The sequence below is a fragment of the Excalfactoria chinensis genome, chromosome 8, assembly GCF_039878825.1.
Source record: "Excalfactoria chinensis isolate bCotChi1 chromosome 8, bCotChi1.hap2, whole genome shotgun sequence".
Taxonomy (NCBI): domain Eukaryota; kingdom Metazoa; phylum Chordata; class Aves; order Galliformes; family Phasianidae; genus Excalfactoria; species Excalfactoria chinensis.
Genome location: NC_092832.1, coordinates 296,998 through 315,641, shown reverse-complemented (window position 1 = coordinate 315,641; position 18,644 = coordinate 296,998).

Sequence of the window (18,644 nt, the reverse complement as noted above, 5' to 3'; positions counted from 1 at the left end):
GCATTCATAATAAAACCCCAAGCCATGGAAAACTCATCTCATCTGCAGCTCTGCTAACAAATAAACTCAGACCAGGTTTGTGAGCATATTCACAAATCTTGTGAGCAGAAATTCATCTGACCCATAAAGTAGGAATATGTATTTTGAACATCCTAGGGACCGGCAGCAGTGACATAAAGATTTCACTCAGTCCTTTTTGAAGATGAATTCCTGTTAACATTTTTCCTGATAAAGAAAGCTTTTGTGTTCTTCTGTCTTAAATTATTTCTCATTTTGAAGTTAACAGTCTAGGACAAACTGAGACGGCGTCTCTATGAAAAATTAACCCTTCGACACATAGTGCTGTATCTCTAAAAAGATGTCATTTAGCATGAGTTTTAAAGTACAGCATGAAGAACAATAAACTTCACTTTTGTATTGGTGGAAACTGCTATTTATTTTAGTTGCCTAGCACTTTCCACTATATTCTTGAGACTTGGAAGCTCTGACACCATTATTCACAGCAGGCCTTTAAAATTTGCAGGAAGAATGCCCTACAGTGAGAGAAATTTTCCTTTTTTTCTTCTCCAATGACACGATTTCCATAGCTCACCAAGCTGCCGCCTACAGAAGAAAATCACTGTGTCCTCCTCTGCCTGGTGGCCCAGACCTTGGCAGCATGCAGGCCAGGTTTAGGCTGCATCATGGCAGTGCACTGTGACCAGAGTGCTTGGGCACAAGGGGTTGGGTGCAGGCCCTGGGTGAGGCGTGACAGACAGACAGACAGACTCTGTGCACCCTGGTCTGCCACAGGGACAGTAGCTCGGCTCCTGCATGTCCCCTTGTGCGCACTGCTGTTGTGGATGCCTGTGGTGCTTGGTTCTTAGCTTTGAACATTTCCAGTGTACTTAAACAGTATTTTCGTGCCTGATGTGAGGCTGGAATTCGGTATTTTGTTTACACTGTTTGGTCGTGCATAAGAATGTAGCAGTGCAAAAGATCTGAACACAATTTTCGAATTCCTTCCCCCTACACTGACGCACTATCTCTTTGTGAGCAAAGATCTTGCACATGGTAAGCAGCTAAAAATTGTCCAGAATAAGTGTGCATAAGGTGAGGTGGAACAAAGCACTCAGGAATTTAACTCCTTTCTATCTAGCTTGTCTCAAATGTAAAAAGCTTAAAATTTGTTTGCTGTGGAAAATGTACTAGTACATAAGACTGGGAAGGAAATAAAGCACTTCTCACCTTTTGGGCCTTTGTCTCAATCTGCTCCATTTTACAGTATATAAATATATACATATACAGCTAGGAACACCACTATTTAATGGCTGCAGAGAGGAAGTTGCTGGTTTCAGTCCAGTGCATAGTAAACAAGCATACATTTTAAAAACAGAAGTTTTCATCTGGGGAATATCAGAATACCAGCATTTTTAATGCTGGTGCTGCTCCAGTTACAGAGCAAGTGGCTGACACCAGGACAGATGCTGGTATCCTATGTACCACTCACAAAAGGCTGCACTCATCCCAGCTCATTCTCATAACATCTCTCTGGACAGCAAGCTTTGCATCTATCCTAGATGTTCCATGTTGTTTTATCATAAGTGTTTGACAAGAATTCCTCTGGATGTCCATAAACATCAAAAGCTTTTATTCCCTTCCTCCTAGAAGTCATACCACTCCATGTCATGCCCCTCCCCCCCTTTTCTTTTTGCTTTGTTTGGACTTCATCAATTGCTGTGGAGAAGGAGAGAATCTTTGCTGTTTGTTTTGGGTATATGGCATTGGCACTCTCTGTGAGAAGTATATATATTCTATAGTAAGATCTCTTCAGCTCACGGTTTTCTTAGCCAGTCTTTAACCCTGGCTTTTATTTTATGTATGTTCACCGTCATTAAACATGTATGAGAGGTATATTGTTGTATTTGCCAACATAACTGAAAATAATGTATGTGTCTCCAGCTCCGTGCTTTGAAAGAGTACGCAGGCAGAACTCAGGCTGCCTTGGGAAGGGATGGGGTTAAAATGCCATCCCAGAAAGAGGAATGTTACTGAAGGAATTAGCAGGTATGCAAGAAACCAGGTAGCTGCTCCCTAGAGATTCTGCTAATGCTAAAGATCATGTATGTGGTTATACATGGCAAAATCTTCCTATTTGTGCAGAAAGACCATGAGAAGCCAGGGGGGAGATTTTGTGGTGCCTTCTGGAGGGAGATTTTGTGGTGTGAATGGCATTACATGATGATGGTTCAGACTCCGAATGATAAACACTGACCTTTCCCAATCAGTGACCGCTGCTTTGAAAGCTAGGTAGCTGGTCTCTCACCAGGAGGGCATAGTCAGCAATCCTTTTGTCTTTCCTCTCTGCAACCAAGGCATTTTGTCCTGCTATGTTACTGTTTTATCACAATAGATTTACATATTCCTTTAGGATGCATTGCCTTTGCCAACAATATAAAACCTATGACAATATAAACAGGGTACATGTGTAAGTTTCATTTGACTTCTGGCTTCAGGATCTTCAGAAGGGTCACGTAATGTAGGTTTTCTCCAAAATCCATGACTAGAAACCACCTGCTTTTGTTAAGAAAACAAAGCTTGGAATTCTAGTATGACCAACTGTCTGTAGGGATAGATGCTTTTGAATGGAGTATTGAATAATCCAGAGTTTGAGGAACTGCAAGTTTCAGATATGCACTTTTCCAAAAGATTTGTTTGAATGTGAAATCAAGGTACAGGCCATATTTATTCTTTACTCCTGCCGTTCAAGTATTGGCATAGACAGAAGCTGGATCCAGAACTGTTTGGATCTATTTGCACTCATGACTGATTGAATTTTCATCATCCGATACCTTATAGTTACTGCTTTCTTTTAAAACTCGGTCTGCATCCAGGAATGTTGGAAATATTTATGGCTTGGATAATTAAAGCTTTACAGCAGTATCAAAGCAGACAGGTGAATGCTAGCAATCCTACATGTTCTGCATGCATTTCTAGATGATGGACAGCTTCTTACTTAAAGGTTGTAAAAATCAGACGTTTTTAAGATGCCATGTGTTCTATCTTGTAAGGAAGCAAGATTGTAAAGAAGCAAGAAGTCAAATGGAAACATAATTTCACAGGATCACAGAGTCACCAAGGTTGGAAAAGACCTACAAGATCATCCAGTCCAACCATCCACCCATCACCAACAGTTCTCAATGAACCATGCCCCTCAAACACAACACCCAAACGTTCCTTGAACACCTCCAGGGTTGGTGACTCCACCACCTCCCTGGGCAGCCCATTCCACTGCCTGAACACTCTTTCAGAGAAGTAGTACATTTCCTGCCATTTTCAACTTCCTTTCTCTTTTACAGAAGTTTAAATGTCCGTTTGGTTCACAGCTCAGCACCTTTCAGAATATCATGAAGTGGAGCTAAAGAGATAGACGCAAGAAGCAAATAGCAGCAGCAACTGGAATATTATGTTTAATAAATTACCTAACTCAGTCAAGAGACCATTTCACCCTGCTGCAGAACTGAATCACCTTTCATCCACAAGATGAAATTATTTTGGTTTTGATTATAAAACATTTGCCTTATAAAACTGGTCATCAAGTTGGGCTGAAAGGTTTTTTTCTGGCTCAGAAGCTTTTATCAATAACGTATCAAGAGCAGGACTACACTACAACCTGCTGTGCAACTTCCTCATTCACATGGGAAAAAAAAAAAAAAAAAAAAAAAAAAAAAGTAAATCAAACAATGGATGGAGAAACAGAATAAATAAGTAAAAGTATTGGGCCTGTTCCTAATGGGCAAGGCAGTCAATCTGTAACTTTCTGCATTAAAGCCAGTGTATTTCTGAGCACAGCATACAGTGCATATGTAATCAATATGTAATCAATGCGCCCTTAAAAAGTCTGTAATTCTTAGCTCTTTGATTCCCAGCTTACAAATGAGGAATGAAAGCAGAGGACGAAATGACTTGCTCAAGGTCACAATCTGCAGCAGAAACAGTGAGCAAATACAGATCTAAATTTCACATGGGATCATTATTGTCCTCCATCTACTCTCAAGATTCTTTGGCACTGAAAGAAGATTATGCATTTCTTTCTCTACTGAATATTTGTAGGGATGGAAACAGCACAAAATACAAAACACCTGTTATTTGCTGTAGAAAAAACCTTGAAATGACAAACATTCTGTAATTCAGTAACTTTTTCCCATTGCAAATTTGCTTATGTTTTTATAGTATCCTATAAAAGATATTACGTCTTAATTTGTACTACCAGCTAATAAACTTTTCCTTACTATTAGCAAGATAAGGTCATCTTTCAAGCCCAGCTTCTCAACAAATCCTTTTCCTGAATTTTTAAATTTCTGCACTGAAGGAATACATGCTAATTCTCTACTATTCTGAATTACATATCTATCTATATATATCTATACATCTATATTATCTGTAGCCATGTACTCATGCAAGTTTACTTGTAACTGTACATTAAAAAATGGTGCATGAGGCAGCATGGGCTTCCTCACACCTACATTTTAAACCAACATCTTCACTGACCATAGGTTGCCACATCTAGCCCAAGTACTGTCAGCTCCTTTCCCAGACCATGGAGATCAGATCAATATACTGAATGACAGCTCGATTTGCTGCTAAGAAAGGGAGTAAGAGGTGACCAGTTCTGAGTCTTAATCTGATTTTTTTAGTTAGGATTTTAGAAAGAACCTCAGTGTTGCTGTCTGAAGGTCCTTTTTGAAACTTTTCAATGATTAAAGGAGCTAGTATTGCATAACACACTGCAGGATTGTTTCACTGCTGTTCTGAGAGCAAGCAGAGGCAATCACATCACATGTACACTGTACAGCACCCCTGTATCAAAGAGGAGAACCGCCTTACAAGTCAGCCACTTGATTTCTCCAAGAAATGCCTATTAATGTGCATTAAATCATACTTATAAACCTTCCACCAATTTATTCAAATGGAGGACTAACCAGACATAACCAGACAGAGAAGTAGATGTTACAACATATTGGCTGTTACAACATATCTACTGCCATCACCACTTGAGTAATACAATTGCTGGGTAGGGATTTTTATAGGGTCATACAATCATAGAATGGCTTAGGGTGGAAGGGACCTCAAAGAACCATGAAGCTCCAAACCCCCCACCACAGGCAGGGCCACCAACCTCCACATATAATACCAGACCAGGCTGCCCAGGGCCCCATCCAACCTGGCCTTGAACACCTCCAGGGACGGGACATCCACAGCCTCTCTGGGCTGTTCCAGCACCTCACCACTCTCATAGTAAAGAACTTCCCCCAGTATCCAACCTAAATCTTCCCTCCTTCAACTTAAGCCATTTCCCCTTGTCCTGCTGTTATCTACCCTTGTAAAGTGTTGACTCCCCTCCTGTTTATAGGCTCCCTTTATGTCCTGGAAGGCTGCAATTAGGTCACCCCACAGTCTTTGCTTCTCCAGGCTGAACAAGCCCTTCTCCCTCAGCCTGTCTTCATAGGGGAGGTGCACCAGCCCTCTGATCATCTCTGTGGCCCTCCTCTGGATCCGCTCCAACAGCTTGCTGTCTTTCTTGTATTGGGGGCCCCAGACTTGGACGCAGTACTCCAAATGGGATCTCACAAGGGAAGAACTCCTACACCATAATTATAGAGATATTCTAAAAATTTTATAGCTTAAAATTGTTTTATTTTCAATAACTTCAAGTCATGATTTTCAAGGGAGTTCGGACACATTTAGGCAACCAAGCTGTACCATGAAAATAGCAGGAACCAGTTGAGGCTAGAAAGCAAGACCGCTAGCTCCCTCTACTGGCTAACCAGAGTGGAATGTTTTGAAAATACGTTAGAATTAGTATATATATATAATATTTTCTCAAAATAAGATTACTAATATATATATTAGGAATATATAGTATATATATATCTATTTCTTTTTACATAGTTAAAGTTGAATTAACTTTTAATTATAAGCAGAATTTTCCACAAGTACACAAGGATACAATCCATATAACCAAGTATTTTTCAGAGAGATTCTAATTTAAAAAAACAAAAACCAAAACAACAACCAAAAAAAAAAAAAAACACCAGAAAGTGGGGAAAGAAACAAAACAAAAAAATCCCCCACACACATTTGTTTAGAGTATACTTTTCCAAAGTATAGCATTTGTTAGCAGATTTGTGTTGTCCCATGAGTGTCCAGGCTTTTTTCTTACCTGGGCCACACTGAGTGAAGAGGAAGGGCACATTTAAAATGTATAACACAGTTAAAGTATGTAAGTAACAAAAACTATTTTTAATATTTCTTAATTAAAACATTTTTTAAAAAGAGGCTAAAAAAAGCAGAAAAGCAGTGGGTATCGGACCTAGTTTTTGTGTACCTAATCCACCAGCCTGGTTCAAGTGGGAGTCACTGTAATTCTCAGGGAGGTCTCAAATTGTTTGCCAGAGATTTCTGATGAAATTTTACTCTTCTTGTGCTTCATCCTTTAAAACAGTTTTTCACAAATGTTCTTACAGCCAAAAAGCAATGACATGAAAAGGGTGTGATTGTGAAGCAAAGGATATTCGAGTGATATTTGTCTCTGGTAAGATAGTCCTTACAAAAGACTAGGAAAGAGATATGATCCAATTTTTGATTTGAATATCTGATTGCAATTCTATACATTCCATCTGAAAATTTGAAGGTAATGTAGTTATGTTGACTGAAATTGGAGTCACAAGTATATCAAAACCAGGATTATTTATTTATTTATTTATTTTTGCATTCTTGAAACCTGTTCTCAAATTCCTTTATCACAATGGAAAGCAAGGCTGTATATCTTTCACTGTTCACAGGACTGTGTTTAGCCAGTGTATCAAAATGCACACAACTATTTGCCTTAACTTGATATAGCACTGCACTGCGCCCTCCCCATGCCCTGGTTTTAGCTGACACAGTGCTGACTACACACTGAGCACTGCAGAGCAATGGGTGTGCGCCTGGGGCTGGACTGGGCCGCTCAATGGGAAGAGCCACTGCCATGATGGCGCAGGGCTGTGGACTGCAGGATGGGCGGGGCTGGGCTGCGTGCAGTCTGTGGGCCATGTATTGAGCATGCCTGACTTAAAACTTTTAAGTTATTTTAAATGGATGTTGAAACTCGGAGAATCTAGAAAACTTCCATTACATTATAGCCTATATCATGCAAATAGCAGCTTTCAGTATGAAAGAAATTCCCAATTATCATAATATTGAAAGCAATTTGTACATATTAGATATTCAGTGCACTTCTAACAGAAGTGGTCTAGCTATGTAACTCTGCAGTCTCTGATCTTGATGGCAAGTAACAGTATTTCCTGGTTTACAACCAAAGGAAGTATCATCATCCTCTGCTACAAAGGACAGCTGCATTGCCACTTCAGTCTGCAGACTGAAGCTTGTTTTGAAGTCACTGACAGAAACATTACAGATGACATCACTAGGCATCCCATTCCTCTCATTCCAGGAGCTGTCCTATGGGATGCAGTTTTCGGATTTGCATCTCATTAGTTTTAATACTGCATTTCATGCCTTGGAATGAAATTGTCTATTCTTAATTTCTTGGGAGAAGCTAATTAGGTTACAGCATCCGATTGACACAGCACAGCAGAAAGGTCTCCCAATCTACAGAGCTGCCGTATGGGTGTGTTCTAACAAAGAGGTTCTGAAAGAGATCTCATCTTCCTTAGTCATAAAAAAGGAAATAGAAATACTCCCTTAAATCAGTTTGGGAATTCGTGCCATTTATGTAACAAAGATGAAAGTATTAAAATAAATGTTTAGTTCTCCAGAGTTATTTGCTTTGCTCCATTTAAGCCACCCAAGAATTTATTTTGTTTAGAAACAAATGCAAGTCCAAGTTCCCTGCATCTGTCTGTACAGGCTAGGTCTATGGTAAACATGAGCCGACAGCGTGCCCAGGTGGCCAAGAAGGCCAAGGGCATCCTGGCTTGCATCAGAAACAGTGTTCCCAGCAGGAGCAGAGAGGTGATTGTCCCTCTGTACTCAGCACTAGTGAGGCCGCATCTCGAGTACTGTGACCAGTTTTGGACCCCACACTGCAAGAAAGACATTGAAGCCCTGGAACGTGTTCAGAGGAAGGCAACAAATCTGGTGAGGGGTCTGGAGCACAGGCCTTATGAGGAGAGGCTGAGGGAGCTGGAAATGTTTAGCCTGGAGAAGAGGAGGCTCAGGGGAGACCTTATTGCTCTCTATAACTTCCTGAAGGCAGGTTGTAGTGAGCTGGGGTCAGCCTTTTCTCTCGTGTCATTAGTGATAGGACCAGAGGCAATGGTTTCAAACTACAGCAGGGGAGATTCAGGCTGGACATTAGGAAGTATTACTTCTCGGAAAGGGTGGTCAGACACTGGAATGGACTGCCCAGGGAGGTGGTGGAGTCACCAAACCTGGGGTTATTCAAGGAACAATTGGATCTTGTGTTGAGGGACATGGCTTAGTAGGAGCTATTGGTATAAGATCATCCAGTCCAGCCATTCACCTATTAGGTCTTTTCCAACCTTGGTGATTCTATGAAAGCTACATGGCATTTCTCACACTACCTATCTTCATCCCCATGACATTGTTACAAGAATTAGCTCACAGTTCTGATCTCAATTTATTTTATTTTTGTATAGACTTGGCTGATTTAAGTATTTCTCTCATTATTAAATATCCTGCTTTACATTTTTTCACTGAGACAGCACTAAGTCAGGTATGTGAAGTGTGGTTTCTTCAAGTGCTAGAAAAACAAGTTTGCTCAGTTAATAAGTTCATCATTTTTTACTGTTTTTTGTTGTTGTTGTTGTTTGTTTGTTTTTTCTTCTTTTTTTTTTTTTTTTTTTTTTTTTCTTCTGTCTGCAGTTTCTGTTTTCACACTTAAACCCATAAATACCTACAGATCCTTTAAAATCCTGCCAGGCTGTAAGTTGGCACCTCTCCAACAGTAACCAAGTCTAACTTCCCAGATCCTCTGAATGTGTGGAGGGCTAGATTTACTGCCAACAGGGACTACATTCCCTACAGTCACACTTTGTTGGTGTAATACAGATTCTCTGAGAACTCAGAGTGTACTTCACACTACCTCTGTCCTTAGAGTCATAGGGCTAGAGATGAGTTAAATAATGTAAGGTGGATTGATACAAAGACAGTAACAAAGATGGTAACAGATATTCAAAAGGCTATTTATGAGGAAAAACTCACCAATATGGATACCTTCACCAGGAAATGCTGAGGCAATCCCCACCAGGGAACAATGTCCAAAAGATGCTGCTTCAGAGGTGGTCAGCCCTTAAATGAGGTCTAGAGGAGGTGGAGTCGAGCTCCACCCCTTCCAGGAGCACAGCTAAATTACTCTCACCTGTGCTCCCACAGCTGACCCGACTCTTGCCTCAGCTGATTAATCAGAGGTTCAGGCTGTGATTACCAATTTATACTCCACCCCTTCACAGCGTGAACCAATGATTAGGTGAGTTTTCCCTTATTACAGAGACCCAACGTGACGCTGATATAACTTCCCGTTGCAATGGATGTTGATATAATTTGAGTGATGATTTGGTGGATGTTCACAGTCTTCCGTGGGCCAGTGCTTGATAGATGTCACTGGAGACAAGCCATCTTGAGGTGCAAGTCTATCTGCGTTTCATTAGTCCCAAATGAATCATCCTCCGGTGGTCCGAGATGCTCAGAGACTCAGGGAGAATAGTTCAGATGTTTCAAAGGTACTAGGAGGGGAAGGTCTGCCTTTCAAGGCAAGATACAGGCTGTATTCTTATCTTGGGTCAGTACTTCTGCTTGTACTGGATTATGCCCCGGTCGCCGATACCATACCCTCTGGCCAGATATCTGTGGTTGTATATCTGGCACCAAAGGAGGTGTCCGTGTGGCAGATTAAGACATGATAGGTGTCCCTTTAGCAATGAAGATTGGAGTATTGACCACAATGTCAGTAGGCCACATACCTATCACTGAGGGGGTTACTGAACCTCCCACCTCCACTAATCTCCCCCAAGGTGCAAGTAGGCCACACCACTTGTGTCCTACCTGCACCTTCCAGGGCCAATTTATGTTTTGGATTCCTAGTTCTAAATTCTCAGGGGCAGGGAGCAGAAGATTATTTTCATTACCAACCTGGGGTTTTACCTGATTATCAGTACCCGTAATTTGGATCCTAAGCGGGGAGGCCCATATTGTTTGTAGCATTTTTAGGGCACTGGTGAAAGTAGGAATCAGGTAAATAGGGGCCTTTCATGAAGGTTAAGTATCCTAGGCTTTGGGGAATGTCAGAAGAAAAGGACCACAGGGACATGTCGACATTGCTATAGTTACAATACAGCTGGGTCTATAGTTAAGACAATACAGCTGGGTATACATAAGGGAAAGGTAGCCAAAGAAACTGGTTTTGGCTGATTGAGTAGAGGAGCTGGGTCAAAGCAACCTGAGGAAGACTTCTGACTTCATCCCAACGACCACCGGAGCGAGACCCCCACTACAGACTGTGCATGTGTCAGTAGGAGGGACAGCATGTAAATGAGTTCCCAGAAAAACAATGAATATGTTAATGATTTCTCAGAAATTTGATTAATATGTATACGCTTGCTCTATAACTTTCTAACATCCCTGTCTATTGGTGCACATGATAGGAGGAGTGATCCCCCATGTGCCCAGCGCTGAATAAACATGTACCTGCTTTATAACCTAATTCTGGTTATAGAGTTTGATTCCTCACGTCACTGGGTCTGCCATCTCGAGGTTTTTCATTTAGGTCCCACAGGGTTTCGTATAGTCTTTTTGTCCACCCCTGCAGGGACTGGAGTGTGTGCAGAGAGAGGCAACAAAGCCGCTGAGGAGTCTGGAGAACTAAGCCTTGTTGGGGAGTGGCTGAGGGGGCTGGGATTGTTTAGTCTGGAGAAGAGGAGTCTCAGGGGAGCCTTCATCTCTCTCTACAATGACCTGAAGGGAGGTTGTGATGAGGTGGGTCTGTTCTCCCAAGTAACTAGTGGTAGGACAGGAGATAATGGTCTCAAGGGAGGTCCCCCAGGGAGATTCAGGCTGGAGATTTGGAAAAATTTAGTCTCTGAAAAAGTGATCAGGTATTGCAACATGGACTCAGCAATGTCCTTGGCTTCCAGCTGTATCTTATCAATAGCTGACATTGCGTTCACACCAAAATCAAGACAGCAGAATCCTTCCATCCCCAGCTGACTTTCCATGTCAGCTCAGCCCAAGCCTTGGAGGTGTTAGTCAGGTTCGCATATTGTTGCCAGAAATTCCCCAACAGCTCAGGCGGTGTCAGGGCCAGTGCTCCCATCGTCAGCCCGATGGTAACCATTAGCAGAAGTGTTCAATGACATCCATGGCTGAACAAATAGCGTGAGAATCCCATTGGTCCCTGTACCTGTGGAAACACAAGCATACCCTTGGCCCCATGTAAGGAGGTCGGCTTGGCCCCACCAGATAGAAGATTCAGGAGCCCAACACCAGACCCCCAAGGGGTGACATCACCATTGCTGACCAGCTGGTTGAGCACTACCAGAGTCTACAGCAATATCGCAGTCAGATCACCCTTGTCTCCCCTCTCCCTTAACTGCGTAAGCTGCAATTTCAGTGTCTGATGAGTGCAATCGATGATCACTTGGTCGGTGCTGCTGTGCAGGATGCCAAGCATATGGCGTACCCCTCAACTCCTACAATAACAGAATTAGGGTCTGTTTATGGCCATTCAGAGGGCCAATCACTTGACTTAATGATGGTAACATCAGCTCCAGTGTCCACTAGGCTGAATAACTGTCAACCATTTACTAAGCATGGTAACAATGGCTTGTCTTTTGTCATTTGTGTAGTCCATAACACAGCAGGTTTGGCTGTGCTCCCAAATGCACCAATTTGATCCCCAATGCGAGGCTCAGTCAAAGAATGAAAAGGGGTTAATTATGCTATTTTTTGTCCTTTGGGAATAAAGCAGAAGGGGTGAGGGTGTCCATGTCATTATTTTAATCACCCCAGTGTGGTCAGCATCTGTAAGTTCTGGTAAAACAAAAAGCTCCATCTTTGTAACATAAGAATGTCCTAATAAAAGGGCACTACAGCTGTCCCCAAGGGGGCCCGTGACACCTGTTGGAATAAGAGTCAAGGTGCTGTCAGTCTGCGGCACTGACCAGATCCACTCCTGCACTGCCGACGGTGGCTGGTCTGAGTCAGCTGGCCAGGCAGTGGCCGACCGATTCAGGATTGCCCGTGGTCATGTGCTCTTCTTCCCATTTCCTGGCAGATCGCAGGGCTGTGAGGCAACAGGGAGTTTGGATCAGCATTCTCTCACCCAGTGTAGCCCCCTCCTGCACCTCCTGACAGGGTCAATCTGGAATAGCATGAACATTTTTATTTGCTTGCTTAGGCTTTTTACAGTCCCTCTGTACATGACCAGGCTCCCCACAATTGTAGCACTCCATTCTTTGAGCTGTCCCTGCATTGAGTTGGGCTGCCAGCATGTCTGCTAGCAAGGCCATTTTATGACTTTCTGTGCATTCATCTCAATAGGCTTTAATCATGTCAGTAAGGGATGGATCTGCATTCTTTAAGGATTGTCTACTTGTCTCTCTAGCACATTTTGTAAACAGTCAAGAAACTGAATGTAGGGCTTAGCAGCCTCCTGCTTAACTGATGTAACTCAGGCATTAGATAAATTAGTATCAGGTATCCGACAGACAGCATGCAACACCAAAGTCTTGATTTGTTCAGAGTGTTACCTGTCCATCTGTGCCTGGATCTGAGGTGTTGCCCAGACCCCCTCCCCCGTGAGTCCCTCCATGCCGATATGATTTAAATTAGTCAAATTATTCACAGCCTGGATGGTAGCCTGATCCCGGTACTCAGTTATCTCCCCTGCACTGCTCTAAAGCACTGCAGTACGCTGTAGAAAAACCCTTCTTTCCTACATCCTTCAAATTATCATAATGAGGGAAAACGATCGCCTTGTCCTCCGGATCTACTGGACCGGGACCAAAAAGTTCCTCTGGTTTCGGTCCGCCCCTGACTGTAACCAAGTTACATGCAGGCTGCAGAGACGCAGCAACAGATGACGTAGACAGATGCAGGGAGGCACCGTCATGGGCGGTCGGCAGGAGCGGCGCTGCTAGCGTCGGGGGCGGAACGGAGCAGCGCCGGGGGGGTGACGAGGTTCTCTGCCCCTCAGCCTTGGGCGGGGGGAGGCAGAGCCGCGGATGGGATACGGGCGGGACCCATTTTTCGTACCAAGGGGCAGCGGTGGCGGTGGGGAGAGCGATAGGGAACAGTCGGAAGAAATTCTTCCTTGTCGAATTTGTTTAAGCCCTTCCATTATGTAATGCCAAACAGCTAAAAGTTTAGCAGCTGTTCTGTCTTTAGCAATAGAAACCTCCCAGAGTTTTGTACCAATTTTTTCCCAAAGCCCCCCATCAAGAGAGAGCCCAGTTTTTGGAAATTCAGAAACATTTTTACTGCAATCTGGAAATAAATCCCTAAGGGTCCCATTCTGTGTTCGTATACTCTGATATATTGATTTTGAATGATTACTAAAATTTGTGCAGCAAGTGCTTTTAGAGTGCTTACAACCATGTTTTTGAACTAATAGATGATTAATGGTCATACAACATTATGAAGCTGCATGTCAGATAAAATCAATATTAATGGGCAAATGTTCCAAAATGTGTTGGTGGTGGATGCGATAGGCAGTGCCAGCAGGGCATCCCCTGCTTCAAAGTGCACTTTACCTTTCTCACCCATCAAAGATTCTCTCCTGTTTTTATTTCTCTCAGAGCCTGAAGGGTATTTTCCAATTGTACACCATATCCACATGGCCAGTGCATGATACAGAGCCCAAGTGGAACACCTGGTTGGAAAACAGAATAAGCTATCAAGGTCAGCTCTCTTAGCGTGTGCCTTTGTCTCAAGTGATGTATGGTCATATTTCTAAAATCCTGGTTAGTGGGATGAAAGAGAGGTAATCATTCTATAATACAGGGTCATCCCCTTTGCCTGGGATTCCTTTCCAGGTTTTGTGTTTGCAAATTAAGAAAAGGCTAATTGATAGGCTAATAGCATCATAACCGAGCATTACGAATACATCAGAAGAGCTATTCCCACAGATTCCAGCACTGGTAACATCAAATCCAAATCCTGTTTAATTCACATTTGATCTATTACTAAAATAGAAGAAGCACACAACAACCTGGATAATGCCTAGTAATTCTAATTCTTGTTTCCAGTGACAGATATGTAAAGCTGTAAAGCCCATTGGCATGAGAAAGATTAGGTTTGTTGTTGTGTTGTTTTTTCTTTCTCTTTTGCCACTTCAGAGCTAAGGATGCAAAAGTCTGTCCTTCTGTGGGTCCCCTCAAGAGCCTATGGCAAGGATTGAGGGAGGAAGAAAATGGTATCTCCTAGGTAAAGCCAGAAGTAGTGGGTCTTATTCACCTCCCACTGAATGAGGGCTGCTTGGCTGGCAAAGTACTCAGGTTCTGTCTCAGGTACAGGGCCAGGAGACACACTTTGTAGGCTGCCAGGACTGACCATTATTGCCCTTCCTTCACCTCCTTGCCCCTCCACATGCTTTGCAGGACCCTGAGTCTGGTGAGAGTCCAGCTGCAGCCCCAGAGTCCTCAGAAAGCTCTGTCCATATAAAACCTCCTCACTAACAGGAGTTACTGAAGAAATTATAAACTCATTTACTCCAGCTGATGACTCAGGGAAGGATCCTGACCAAAGAAAGAAAGGCACAAATTCACCCTGCTATTGGTGTTCCCTTGGTGTCTGTATTCAGTACAACTACACAGCTTTTGCTTGAAGTTCAGATGTTAGTTCTTCAAAGACACTTTGCTTTTTCATGTGCTGTTTTTATTACTGAATATTTTTCAAAGAAACACTAAAAATGGGTGAAGATTAAAATATTTGTTATAACCAAGAGCAAAGTAAGCAGAATAGTGAAGGTCATACACTCATAAACAGCAAAAGAGAATCTGATTGCTTTGATGTAGCTAAAACTAAAGTCTACTCTTTTAGAGGGAAAAATACCTGTGTTACCAGGGTATGTGGGGAGCTTCCCGAAGACCAAAATGGGCCCTTCTGCTTTGTCAGGCCTTATAGTCTAATTAATATTAACTTCTCCTCCTGGGCCAGAATAAAGTTGGAGTTAATTATACATGTTCTGTCTCTTCCTGGGTTGAAGATAACTGAGCAAAATCTATCAGAACAAAAAATTTCCCAACACAGGGAAATCCTGAACAAAAATCTATCAGTACGAATATGGTATTCCATATGATACACAAATGGAGATAGATAGTTCTTTACCTTGTTCTTCACTGGTGGCCAGGATTCTAGTCTTTTTCATGTCCCTAAGCCCTGCATCCCCAAACCTCTATGTGGGGACCAAGGAGGTAAATCCCTCCCCACTGTAAGGGCAGAGCAAGTCCGAGATTGCCTCCTTAGACTGAATGAGTACAAGTCTATGGGCCCAGATGACATGCATCCCAGGGTCCCGAAGGAGCTGGCTGAGGTGGTTGCCGAGCCGCTCTGCATCATATTTGAGAAGTCGTGTCTGTCAGGTGAGGTCCCGGATGACTGGAGGAAGGGTCACGTCACTCCCGTATACAAGAAGGGGAGCAGGAAGGACCCGGGGAACTACAGGCCGGTGAGTCTCACCTCCGTGCCTGAGAAGACCATGGAACAGATCCTCCTGGACAACATGCTCGATGACATAAAGAATGAGCATGTGATCCGAGACAGCCAGCACGGCTTCACCAGGGGAAGGTCATGCTTAACTAATCTTGTGGCCTTCTATGATGGAGTGACAGCAATGGTGGATGAAGGGAAGGTGACCTGTGTCATTTACCTGGACCTGAGCAAGGCCTTTGACATGGTCCCCCACCACATCCTCATCTCCAAATTGGAGGGAAGTGGATTTGATGGGTGGACGACTTGATGGATAAGCAATTGGTTGAAAGGCCGCAGACAGAGGGTGGTGGTCAATGGCTCTGTGTCCAGGTGTAGACAGGTAATGAGCGGTGTCCCCCAAGGGTCTGTCTTGGGACCGGTGCTCTTTAACATCTTTATTAATGACATCAATGAGGGAATTGAGTGCACCCTCATCAAGTTTGCTGATGACACCAAGCTGAGTGGTGTGGTTGATACAGTGGAAGGAAGGGATGCCATTCAGAGGGACCTCGACAGGCTGGAAAGCTGGGCTCAGGTGAACCTAATGAGATTCAACACAGCAAAGTGCAAGGTTTTGCACTTGGGCCAGAAGAACCCCAGGCACCTGTACAGGCTGGGAGGAGTGGTCCTTGAGAGCAGCTTGGCAGAGAAGGATGTGGGGGTCCTGATGGACGAGAGACTTAACATGAGCCAGCAGTGCGCTCTGGCAGCTCGGAAAGCAAATGGGATCCTGGGCTCCATCAGGAGAGGAGTGGTCAGCAGGGATAGGGAGGTGATTGTCCCTCTCTACTCTGCTCTTTGTGAGGCCCCATCTGGAGTACTGTGTCCAGGTGTGGAGCCCTCAGTACAAGAAGGACATAGAGCTGTTGGAAAGGGTCCAGAGGAGGGCCACAAAGATGATCAGGGGGCTGGAGCACCTCACCTATGAGGACAGGCTGAGGGAGTTAGGCTTGTTCAGCCTGGAGAAGAGAAGGCTGCAGAGTGACCTCATTGCAGCCTTTCAATACCTGAAGGGAACCTACACCCAGGAGGGGAGTAAACTCTTTGAAAGGGATGACAATAGCAGGACTAGGAGAAATGGATCCAAGTTGAAGGAGGGAAGATTCAGGTTGGATGTCAGGGGGAAGTTCTTTACTAGGAGAGTGGTTAGGCCCTGGAACAGGCTGCCCAGGGAGGTTGTGGATGCCCCGTCCTTGGAGGTGTTCAAGGCCAGGTTGGACGGGGCCCTGGGCAACCTGATCTAGTAAATGTGTATGTCTGGTGGCCCTGCTAGGCAGGGGTGTTGGAACTACATGATCCTTGAGGTCCCTTCCAACCCGGGTCATTCTGTGATTCTGTGTGAAAGCTTAGGTCCATCAAAAACTAAATCCTTTTCATATTAAGTGACCTGTGTACTCAGAGAAGATCAAAAGGAGGTTCCTTCATGCTGTATGGTGGGTACTTTTATTTTCTTACAAGGGTAGATGATCTACCAACTCTACAGTGGCATAGTTTGCCATTCAGCTCTAACTGAACTCCTTTCTGATCTCCAAAACACAGGCACACAGCAGCAGACCAGGACACCAACAGCAGGCTCTCTGGATACAGTGTTTTCTACACACAGCTCCACACACACCATCTGGAAATAACTCACTGCAGTGTGAATCCAAGTGGCAGCACCCACCAGCAGCTGGATGTTTGGTTTTGATGATCAGAATGGCAGGGAACTTCAGCAAATCTTATCTCATTTCATGAAACCCTGTATTTTGTTATTCAGGCAAATCCTGGGGCTGAAACACAACACAGCCCAGAAGCTGACCCTCTTTAACATTTCTTTCTATTTTTTCCATAATCTCAAAGAGTTAACTTTGTTAAGGTAGAAGGCAATCGTAAAACATGCAGCTTGGCTTCTGAAGGCTTTTAATAACTGGCTGATGAAGTCCATACCAGTACAAGAAGCAGCACGCTGGGCATGATTAGCCACCAGGTGGAGGTCTTCGCAACAGATTGGTCTGCAGTGATGGCTGCTGGGACAGGGCACACCTGTGCACTCAAGCTGGGTGGTCAGGGCCTCCCCCTTCTGAAAATTGGTCCAACCTCCATGCAGATGATGGAGGTCAGCTCTGCAATGTGCCATGCCTGGTGCTGCTTCCTGCTTATAAAAAAATCACTCACAGTGGATGCTTAATCTGATATTTGTGTCTTGGAGCTGAAAGACATGCTTTGGAAAATACCCATTACTATTCTACTCAATAGGCCCTTATTCCTATGATTTTCCTTTAATTAAAAATAATAATAATAAATACAAATTAATAAAATAAAAAAGCGTGGGGAAGGGTGCAAATTAATATAAAACAGAACTGTTAGCCAGAAACTCCTACACCCAAAATAGAATCATTTGTGGCTTTGAAAAAATACACTTAAACTTGTGATTCTCCAGTGGTAAAATAGAGATTTTGCTTTATTTTACCACTTTACAGATTATTTTTAAAAATTTCCATTTTTCCTTCAAAGATTAACTATTAATAATACTGCTATTTCCTTTACCTAACCCTGAATGAAAGCAATAGAACACACCACAAGATGTCACTTCTTTCTGCCCAAACTTATTTTCTTTTGCCCCTACATGAACTCTTTAAAAATGTTGGTTGCTCCAAAAATAATTCCTCCTATTTATTTTTATAAAAATTACAACAGATAAAAAGAGCACAATAAAACTCTGACACAGCAAGTTCTCAGCTACAAAACACTATTATTCAAAACACTCACCACCACTAACTATTTTTGCCAGCAATGAACAAAAGGCTTCATGCCATGCTTGTAAAAATCTGCATGGCCATTTGGAACATGGCTTGTCTTACACGTTGCTACTGCTGAAATACACCACTCACCCCTCACTGTGCTCACATCCATTGTTTGGCCTCCATAAACGTTCAGCAAGTGTCAACAAACATCAGCGTGTCATTTTGGAGGAA